We start from the raw sequence: 12,045 nt of genomic DNA, 5'->3' as shown, positions 1-12,045 counted from the left end.
AGCAAGGTTGCAGGATACATTTTTCACATATACAAACTAATTGCTTCCCTGTACACCAGCAATGTACAACTGGGTTTTGAAATTAAAAAACACAATAGCATTTACATTAACACCTAAAAATGAAATACTTAGGTATAAGTCTAAGAAAATATGTGTAATATCTGTATGAGGAAAAACTACAAACCTGTGATGAAAGAAATCAAATAATTTAAACAAATGGAGAGATACTACATGGTCATGTATAGGATGATCAAAATTGTTAAGATGTCAGTTCTTCCCAACTTGATCTACAGATTTAATTAATCCCAATCAAAATCCCAAGTGATCTTGTGGATATTGACAAACTGATTCTAAAGTTTATAAAAACCCAGAATGGCTGACACAGTATTGAAGGGAGAGAACAAAGTTGGAGGATTAACATTACCCAAAATCAAGACTTACTATAAAAGTTAACAGTAATCAAGACAGTGTGGTATGGGCAAAAGAATAGACAAATAGATCAGTGGAACTGAATAGAAAGCCCAGAAACAGACCAAGACAAATACAGTCAACTGATTTTAACAAGAACAGAGGCAATATGATGAACAAAGATAGTCTTTTCAACAAACAATGTTGGAATAACTAGACAGCCACAGGCAAAAAAAAGTGAATTTAGAAACAAACCTTACACCTTTCACGAACATTAAGTTAAAATAGAGCACAGACCTAAATATAAAACACAAAGCTATAAAACTTCTGGAAGATAACATGGAAGAAAATCTTCCAACTCTACAACACTCTGGAAAAGGCAAAATTATGGAGACACTAAAAAGATTAGGGGTTGCCAGGAATTAGGGACAAGAGAGGAATGATGAACAGGTAGATTACAAGAATTTTTAGGGCAGTGAAACTATTATGTATGAGATTGTAATGGTCAATACATGTCATTATACATTTATCCAAACCTATAGAACGTACAACACAAATAGTGAACTCTAATGTAAAACTTAACTAACAACAATCTATCAGTATTGGTTCATCAATTGTAAAAATGTACCACTAATGCAAAACGTTAATAATTGGGGAAAAGGGAATGGGGCGTTGGCAGGAGAATAGAATAAATGGAATCTCTATATCTGCTTAATATTTCTGTAAACCTAACACTGCTCAAAAAAACGTTTCTAATTAAAGAAAGAGTGGCAGAGAGAGTTGTAGATTTGTAGCAAAGTGCTGATTCATGAAGGTTTTAGAGATTTAACAAAAATGCAGTAAGTGATTGCTTAGGGCTAGGAGGCTTGTGGGGATAGTAGGGTGATAGGTATGGGATTTCTTCTTGAGGTGACAAAAATGTTTTAAAATTAACCGTCGTGATCACTGCACCTATCTGTGAATATACTAAAAACGACTGAATTTTACACTCTAAATGGATGAGTTACAATCATATGTGAATTATATCTTAATAAATCTGGCTAAAAAATTAAATGGCCTAGATCTGTGTTACTAAATTAAATAAACAGCACTTAATAGTTTTTCTATAGCTGAAGTGTATGCTGTAAGGTTCTAACATATGACTTCTTCCCAGGAAGTCAATAATGTTTAAAAGTATAAAATTTCAGAGTTAATATCAATTTTTTACAGATTTCAATGACAAGAGAATCACAGATGCAAGGGCCAAGAGCCATTCAAATAGTTTCCTTCCAGATCACAGACTAATGAATAAGATTTCCAAATGTCAATATTGATGACATGGAAAAGTATACACTATTAACTTGGAGTGAAGCTGTCAGCATTTCTTTCTGAATGAAAACGATTACAAAACCCTCTTCCCCAAACACACACGTACAAATGCCGAAGAGTGCATCCTCCTTCGTGAAGCTACCAACTCAGCAGCCTTCAATGAAGGGCATACAAAAGATGGAGCGCACTACAAATATCCATTGTTGCCACCACCTCAGTAACAGAGGAGTGGCTTTATCATCGGAAGTAATCGAAAGAAAGAAAGAACAGATGGACGTCTGGTTTCTGGGGACTCACACAGTAAGCGTCACCCGAGGTGGAGGGCTTGCCACGAATAGAAATTAGGTGTTAGAAAGAGGGAACATGAGCGCAACAGAGAGGAAGACGGTTTGGAGAAGGGATGCTCCATTATTTTATTCGGTTGTTTTCTTTTGTGATATATGTCTGACAAACTGATTGCCCAGAATCGCATTCTCTTACTGAATGAAACTAATGAGTGTAATTATTTTCAATTGAGGCTATCTTATAAAAAAGCTGAAGAACTCGGGGGCTTCCCGGGTGGCACAGGGGTTTACATCCTGCCTGCTAATGCAGGGAACATGGGTTCGAGCCCTGGTCTGGGAAGATCCCACATGCCGCGGAGCAACTGGGCCCGTGAGCCACAATTACTGAGCCTGCGCGTCTGGAGCCTGTGCTCCGCAACAAGAGAGGCCACGATAATGAGAGGCCCGCGCACCGCGATGAAGAGGGGCCCCGGCTCGCCGCAACTAGAGTAAGCCCTCGCACAGAAACGAAGAACCAACACAGCCAAAAATAAATTAATTAATGAAAAAAAAAAAAAAGAAAACCCCAAACATGATAAATATCAATACAAAGAAAACCAAGCCTGGGCACATCATACTCAGATTACTGATGAGTAAAGATAAGGAGAAAATCTTTAAAATATCCAGAAAATAAAAGACACAACACATACAGAGGAACAAAAAAAAAAAAAAAAAAAAAAAAATGCTGAAGAACTAAAACCAAAAAAAAATGATTTCTTTTGATTCTTTTAAAATATCCTATGAAAAGCTAGCTTTTAATAGGGACTTTAGATCGCTGTTATTTGGGGTATTTTGTACACTCTCTTCTATAGTTTCTAATTCACCTGTGTTTCATCAAGTGAAAAATCACATTTCATTGTACTTGTGCTCCATTTGTTCTCCATATAACATCTTCCCACCCTTGTTTTAGTATTATCTAAGATCTTGGGAGATTTCAATCAAAAACATGTGGATGATTTTGGACTCTAAGCTTGGAGCATCCGCCAATTATGTTTGAATTCACGAGACTGAAATAGCTATTGGCAATAGTGTAACCAAGAGAGGAGATCCCTTCTTACACCTCACACATGTACATTTCACATGAGTGCCTCTAGTGTAGCTTTATCACAAAGATGTTTAACCACCTGGCAATTAAAAAAAAAAAACAAAAACACTTTGGTGCTCTAAATTCTTGTCATATTCTTCAAACTTATTGTCCTAAAAATATTTGTATAAACAACTGAATTTCAAAGGCGTATTTTTAAAAGCTTTCTTATTATATATGCATATAGATCAACTTCTTAAACACTGTAAGCTGTAAGATGGAAGAATTTCTGCATCTAAGTGCATGCTTCTTTTCTTAGACATATTTGCACAATCATTGCAGGCTAAAATTGATGGTGCTCCTGAATGCAAGTTCCCTATAAGGTAAAATTCAGTTTCCTGTACTTCATTCCTATAATCTATAAATATTGAAATGAGGTAACTAGAAGGTAAGTTCATTTAAAAATTTAACTAAATTATTTTTGTAGCACATTGAATATTGTTTATTAGCATATATATTTTAAGGCACTGACTTACATAGGAATGATTCCCAGGGTGAAAACATGTATGTGATGTTTTAGAGAATAAAACAAAATTATTTTTATAACATATGTATATATATAAATGCATATATTAGCCAATATCCATTTGGAAACCTTTATTCTATTCAAACTTAATACTCCACTTCCAAAACGATATGTCCATGTAAAGTTGATAAAGTTCACCTCTTAAAATATGTCTATGTTTAAAAGAAATAAAGGTGCACTATACACCAAATTCTGTTATTTAAATTTGTATTTCATATATAAATTGGACTACACTGCATTACGTAATACTCCATAGGTACTGAATAAGTAATAAAAACTAAACATAGTATTTATCTAGATGATATGATTGACCAGAGGGTATGTCCTGGATTATTATAAATATTTCAAGACGAGGAGGATTATCTATAAAACCTTTTTCATCTGAAGTCCTGGGTCTTATGATATAGATAGAACTTTATCGAAACATGTAGAGTTTCCTGATTTCCTTTGAAGAAATCAGTAAGAAACTCTTTGAGAAGAAGAACAAAACAAAACAAAACAACAAAAGCAAGGGGCAAGTTAAAACAGTTTATGCTGATCTTTGTTTTACTAGATCTTATTTAATTTAAAATCAACTTGAAATCTCTAGTAATACGTAATGTTTACTTAAGTAGAAGCAATTAGACAAATAGTGTTTTAAGTACAGATGTACCCAGCCACTCTGATAATTCATTTTAAAGACACCTTAAGATAATAGGCTGAGATTTCCAAATAGATTTAGTTACAGGAGGGCTGGCTAACAAAGTCACTTCTAAAAGTTTGTGCCCTGATATTACAAACACCAATAGAAAATATTGCCTATTATCTTTAGATCTCAATTTTGCATTAAGTTTGGGATGTATAACTGTAAAAAGCAACTTTATAATTCAGTGGTATTTGGGGGCAAACTTAATAATATCTTTTCCAGAAAAAAATATAATGGAAGCAAAAAATCTCTATTCAATTGGAATTTTTAAATTTTAGTCACAAAATTAATAGAGGCACATAGTTTAAAAAGTCAAATAGCACTAAAATGTTTACTTTGAAAATTAGCTTTTCACAGAAGCTGTGGAACTTGGGCAAGTTCCATTTAAGAGGATAACTCCATTAGAATAACACTTTCATCTTGACTAAATACAAAGAGTTCTAGAAGGCAGACCAAGTAGAGATGCACAATTTTTAAATATCAGGTCCTAGAGGATGTTGTCCATTCAACTTCTTTTATCTTCAAAAAGACAGAGAATAAGAGAAAAAAAAAAAAAAGCCCACGTTTTTGGCTATTTAGAAACATTACTCTCGCCCTGTGTAGACTCCTCCTGACTTAAAATTTCCCATTAATTATAAAGATTCATGTCAAAACATGGATAATTTCTGAGATGTCAAATGTTTCAACCAAGTCCTGTATGAGAGTATGTCTTATGCCAGAACCTCACCCAGGTTGGCCCCCCCCCCTCCCCCCCGTCTGACTACTTTACTACTGAGAACCAGTTGTAAATAGAGGAAAAATGTCACTGTATCCTTTTGGGGAGAAGATCTTTACCTTTTTAAAAATTTACATACAGTTCTCATTATTTTATCAGGGCTTAAGAATATTTCATTTTTGTTAGTTTTAAAGTCTTGTCTGAAAAGATTACTTGAGTTCTTAAAACACTTCTTAGGAATAAAAGGTTAGCGATCAAAAGACTTGAGCAAATGCTGGTGTTCGTGATTTCTTGTTGGTAGCCTAAATCCCATCCTGCTGGCAAACTCCTCTTTAGAATTTCTCAAATGATGGGACAGGACTAAAAGAACCCTCTACCTTGATTTACGTACTAACAAATTTCAAATATGGGTTTGAAATACCTTGCTTCTATATACATCTACACATACAAACAAACACCTCCCAAATATTCGAGAGTTAAGGAAAAATCCAATTGGTCAAATTAGCTAATCTAGACTATAATAAGATTCATTCACCATTACTTCTACTGCTACAAAGGATACTGTCAAATGAGATTAGCAAGCAATTATCAAACACAGTTTGTGTACCCTCTATGAATCTTTAAGTCTGCAAAGACATTTAAATATATACTTGACACTTGAACAACTATAGTAGCCATCTTTGCAGTGATCAAGGACTCTATAGTATCTAAAATGTTCTTAGCCATGCAAATTTACATAGGTACTTTAAACTTACTGAACTTTTAATCAGAGTACTAAGCACATCTAAATAAAACAGAGGCTGAAAAGTGAAAACTAGCATTGACATTTGAAGAGTCAGCCAGAGACCCAGACGAACTGAGCTTAGAGATATATTCAATTCAGAAAAGGCTATCTGCCTGGATATTCAGACATGGAGCACCTCAGAGCATGTGACTCTTAAAAAAGATGCTCAGTATGAAGAACATGATACCTCTGTGCATTTCAGGGAATAAAATACAAACAGAAAATAAAGAAATATCAAAATAACTGATCTTGCAATATCCTGTAATCACAACTAAGGAGACAAGAAAGGCAGCACAGCACTCTGCTTCTCTTCTAAGGGAAGGATTTTTGAAGCCATGTTTCCTTTAAGTAAGAGTGACCTCTGGTGACTTTTTAATTGCACCTCAGTGTACTATGTTAAATTATTCTACAATTCTTTTATACTAGCAAATCATTTAGTACTACATTTTTAATTTCTTAGCAAAGTGATAAATGCTTTACTGCAGGACCTAAGGATTTCATGTAAATGCCCCCATTTTAATTAATTCATGGAAATTGTGCCCAAAGCTAAATTAAAATTCCGTCTGAAACACGGGGCAGTATTTTCTTAAAGGAGACTAAGGCTCATTATCAGGAGTGACTCATATAATATGGCATTAAATGAGCTGATACTAAATGATGACAACACAAACTTATCACAGCCTCGGGGCATATCTGGATGAATGCTGGAAGGGTAACTATTTGTACAATATGCTTTTCACTTTAGCACAAACTTCTGGTAAGGGCAGAGTTCCCCAGCCCACCCCACCCCCAGCAGCAAGGTCGGTTTCTAACATGCCTACTAGCACTTTCTTGAAATGCATAAGAGCTTGCCTTAACTCCCTACAACCTGATTTTTAAAAAATTCTTGAGGGGGATGGGGTGATTGTCTGTTTCAGGCTAATCCCTACCATGGAAACAGAACTGGAAGTCTTTACAACTGATACATTATTACTAGTGCTACTTCTCTTGCCTGATAACAGTCAGCATTCTTGTTTTCCCTTAAGATCCTTAATTACTGAGACCTGTTCAAGGGCAAGCGCTCTGGCCAGGCTTAGATCACAAAATGGCTTGTACTAAATGAATAGGTGTTCTCTTATGTCCAGAAAGCCATGCCTGGTTTTCTTTCTCCATAGACCCCCTACCTTATCTGCTTATAATATTTCTTTCCAATTCAGCCCATTTCAACCCAGGAGGACTTTTGGGGACTAACAAACACTGGTATCTAAGACAGAACAAACCACAACTAAGAACTTGAAGTATAAAAGCAATACTGCATGGTATTTCCAAAAGTGCTTAATAAACATTTCACAGGATTGCGCATAAACAACACACTTTTCCTGACATTCTGGCACAAGTAGAATCAGAGAGGCTTAACGTTAAAATGAAGTGCAGAGTCAGCTGTCCAGCATTCTACCCAATTCAAGCACCACAGTCTCCAATATCATCTTGCACACATGTCCACTGATGGCAGCAGCTGAGGTGCATACATATAGAGAAAAGGGAGATTCTAGAACTTCCTTCTATCATATCACAAAGAAGGATAAATTCACAGAATCAACTACATGAGTGTCCAGGAAAAAAAATTCTTTTTTTTTTTAAACTTTTTAAATTGAGATATATTATACCCTTTAAACAAAATTTCTAATTTTATGAAAGGCATAAAAGGTCACAATTTTTCTTTACTTCTTTGGGGTAGGAAGAGGGAGGCAGAGTTGAGTGTATCCTTAAAAGTCCTTTTCTAATTTAAAATTAAAATCAACATCTGATCTTGACCTAAGAATTTTTCTATTGAGGTATAATTGACATAGAACACTATATTAGTTTCAGGTGTACAATTCAATGATTTGACATTTGTGTGTATTGCAAAATGAACATCACAGTAAGTCTGGTTACCATCAATCACCATACACAGTCACAGATTTTTTTCTTTCTTCTTGTGATGAGAACTTTTAAGATTTACTTGCAGCAACTTGTAAATATGCAATACAGTATTAATAACTATATTCACCATGCTATACATTACATCCCTGTGGCTTATTTATTTTATAACTGGAAATTTGTACCTTTTGAACCCCCTTCACTCATGTCACCTACTTCCCACCCCCATCCCCATCCCCGCAGTCTGGCAACCAACTATCTGTTCTCTGTATTTATGAGCTCCTTTTTTCTCTTTTTAAGATTACTCATATAAGTGAGACCATAGGTTATCTTTCTCTAACTTATTTCACTTAGCATAATGCTCTCGAAGTCCCTCCATGTTGTCACAAATGGCAAAATTTCCTTTTTCTTAATGGCTCAATAGTATTCCAGTGTGTGTATCACATTTTTTTAGCCATTCACCCATCAATGAACACTGAAGTTGTTCCCATGTCTCAACTCTTGTAAATAATTCTGTAATAAACATGGGTGTGCATATATCTTTTGGAGTTAGTGTTTTCATTTTCTTTGTACAAATACACAGAAGTGAAATTGCTGGATCATATGGTAGTCCCAGTTTTGATCTTTTGAGGAAACTCCATGCTATTTTCCATACTGTCTGTACCAATTTACATTCCCACCAAGAGTGCACAAGTGTCTCCTTCTCTCCACATCCTTGCCAACACTTGTTATTTCTTATCTTTTGATGCTAATCATACAAACAGGTGTGAAGTGATAGCTCATTGTGGTTTCGATTTGCATTCCCCTGATGATTAGTGACGTTGAGCATCTTTTCCTATACCTGTTGGTCAACTGTATGTGTTCTTTGGAAAAATGTCTATTCAGATCCTTTGCCCATTTTTAATTAGATCGTTTGTTTGCTATTGAGTTGTGCGAGATCTTTATATATATTAGATATTAGCCCATTATCAGATACATGATTTGCAAATATTTCTCCCATTCAAGTGGTTGCCTTTTCATTTTGTTGATGGTTTCCTTTACTGTACAAAAGCTTTTTAGTTTGATGTAGTCTCACTTGTTTATTTTTACTTTTATTGCCTTTGCTTTTGGTGTCATATCCAAAAAATCATGGCCATGACCAATGTCCAGGAGCTTACCGTATATGTTTTCTTCTAGGAGTTTTATGATTTGAGGTCTTAAATTCAAGTCTTTATTCCATTTTGAGTTAATTTCTGTATGGTGTAAGGTAGTAGTCTAGTTTTATTCTTTTGCATGTGGCTGTCCAGTTTTGCCAACACCATGTGTTGAACAGACTGTCCTTTCCCCATTGTATATTCTTGGCTCCTTTGTGATCAATTAAGTGACCATATATGTGTGCGTTTATTTCTGAGCTCTCTATTCTGCTCCATTCATCCATGTGCCTGTTTTTATACCAATACCATACCATAGTTTTGTAATATAACTTAAAATCAGGAAGCATGATGCTTCCAGCTTTGTTCTCTCTGAAGATTGCTTTGGTTATTCAGGGTGTTTTGTGGTTCCTTACACATTTTAGGATTTTTTTGCTCTGTTTCTGTGTAAAATGCCATTGGAATTTTGATAGGGATTGAATTGAATCTGTAGATTGCTTCTGGTAGTATGGACAGTTTAACAATATTAATTCTTCTAACCTATGAGCCACAGAATATCTTTCCATTTATTTGTGTCTTCTTCAGTTACTTTCATCAGTGTCTTACAGTTTTCAATGTACAGGTCTTTCACCTCCATGGTTAAATTTATTCATAGGTATTTAATTCTTTTGATGCAATTGTAAGTGGTATTGTTTTATTACTAGCATATAGAAATGCAACCAATTTTTGTATATTGATTTTGTATTCTGCAACAGTACTAAAGTTGTTTATTAGTTCTAACAGTGTTTTTTTGGTGGAGTCTTTAGGGTTTTCTATATATAATATCATGTCATCTGCAAATATTGACAATTTTACTTCTTCCTTTCCAGCTGGGTGCTGCTGATTTCTTTTTTTTTTTTTTTTTTTTGCCTAATTACTCTGACTAGGACTTCTAATACTACGTTGAATAAAAGTGGCGAGAGTGGGCATCTTTCTCTTATTCCTGATCTTAGAGGAAAAGCGCAGAGTATGACATCAGCTATGGGCTTCTCATATACGGCCTTTATTGTGTTATAACCAATTTGATTTTATTGCACAGAATTGAATCTAAATTCAACCATAAGCATTTTAATGATTATCATTAAAAGTCTTTTTAAATTGAAAACAAGACTGAGAACTTGTAATAGTGCTGGATAATTAAAAAAATACACCCGTAAGGATTAAGTTTATTCCATAATTCCAGTGATATTTTTTTAGGCTGAAGTACTGATGAATGAAGTACTCCAATGTACAGGAATCTTGAAAATACTCTGAGTGAAATTAGTCAGTCATAAGGAACCATATATTATATGAGCCCATTGATATGAAATGTCAGAAAGGACAAACCTATAGAGACAGAAAGTAGATGAGTGTTTGCTTGGGGCTGTGGGAGATGGGAGACTTGTAGGCTAGGAAAAGAAAGATTTCTTGTTTTGGAAATTGATAAAATTTCCAAAATTTTTTTTATCAATAAAATGGATAAAATAGATTGTGGAGATGAATGCACAACTCTGTGAATATACAAAAAAACAATTGAATTGGACACTTTAAGTAGGTGAATTGTACAGTAGGTGAATTATATCTCAAAGCTGTTTTTAAAAAGGAATACAGAAACTCTAGAAAAACATTGAATCCATTGACATCTACTTTACCACACTATTCCAAATAGAAATGTAACTGAAAAATGGGAGTTCAAAAACATAAGCAGTAGGGCTTCCCTGGTGGCGCAGTGGTTGAGAATCTGCCTGCCAGTGCAGGGGACACGGGTTCGAGCCCTGGACTGGGAAGATCCCACATGCCGCGGAGCAACTGGGCCCGTGAGCCACAACTACTGAGCCTGCGCGTCTGGAGCCTGTGCTCCGCAACAAGAGAAGCCACGATAATAAGAGGCCCGCGCACCGCGATGAAGAGTGGCCCCCACTTGCCGCAACTGGAGAAAGCCCTCGCACAGAAACGAAGACCCAACACAGCCAAAAATAAATAAATTAAAAAAAAAAAATGCCACCTCAAAAAATGCCACTTTGGCATAAATATGGTTTTGAGCTGAAAGCAATTGAAAATCAGCAGATGCAGGAAGAAATCTTCCCTCCCCTTTTCTCCCTAAAAGCAGGGCATGAATTTTCCCTGAGACCGGGGCCCCCTCTCCCGAACCAGGAAGAAGAGAGTGACTCTTGTCACCAAAGGTGGAGAATGGGCACTGAGGTGAGTCTACATAAACAAACCTTATGAAAATAGCGCTTCTCTCCCATCAGTTTCCCCATATATTTCCTACTCACTTTCCTCCAAACCCCCTTTCCTTTCTTAAAAATGGAATATAAGCCCCCAAGTCTAACTACTTCTTTGAGTTTCACTTCCTTCCTCTTGGACTCTTTCACACAGAAAATATTAATTAAAATAATTTATGTTTTTTCTTCCATCATTCTGTCGTTTGTCAGTTTACTTTGCAGGCCCCTACGAATAAACCTAAGAGGGTAGAGGAAAGAAATTTCCTCTCAGACATTAGCAATGAAGGGGAAAAAAATGTTTTAGTGGTGACATGGGAATGAACTTTGGAGTTGGTCAAATCATCACAATGGTCACATCAGTCATCTATGCTGAGCAACCCTCCCTTGGTATTCTTGTCCTGCCTCTATTTCTCATGATATCTGGTAGCACTGCAGTGCCCAGGAATGTAATGAGCTCTCTCCAAGGTGAGGCCTATATGCAGATATTATTTTATAAACTATTTCCAGAATCTTGTTCAAGGTAAAACCATACAATTCATGTTCTAAGTTCGAAGGCAGCTCAGCTCACAGAGAAGACCTTTGAGAAAGCACAACATGCTTACGGGTCTCTGGCATGGTATCAATGTCAGCCTCTAGACTGTGTCAAAAGCAATTCTGCACTCCCTCGTATTGACCAAACATGGGTAAAATACCTCTTCTGGTGCTTCCTTCTCTCTGATGATGTAGCTACCTGGGAGCCTGTAAGAACTCACTAATACTATGCTTTCTAAGAGCAGTTTCTGCTCTCACTCAAAATTGTATAGTTTTTCTTTAATCCTGTGGATAGCTTCAAGATGAGTTTTTTGGTTTTTGGTATTTTTTACAATGGGATAACTTGATAATATATCTGAGAATACCCTTCCCAGTAATTCTAGTCTCCTTGACATCAGTAAGATACGGA

Source organism: Balaenoptera physalus (assembly GCF_965194825.1).
Source record: "Balaenoptera physalus genome assembly, chromosome: 7".
NCBI lineage: Eukaryota > Metazoa > Chordata > Mammalia > Artiodactyla > Balaenopteridae > Balaenoptera > Balaenoptera physalus.
The sequence above is the reverse complement of the archived record's forward strand: the minus strand, read 5'-3'. Positions refer to the sequence as shown.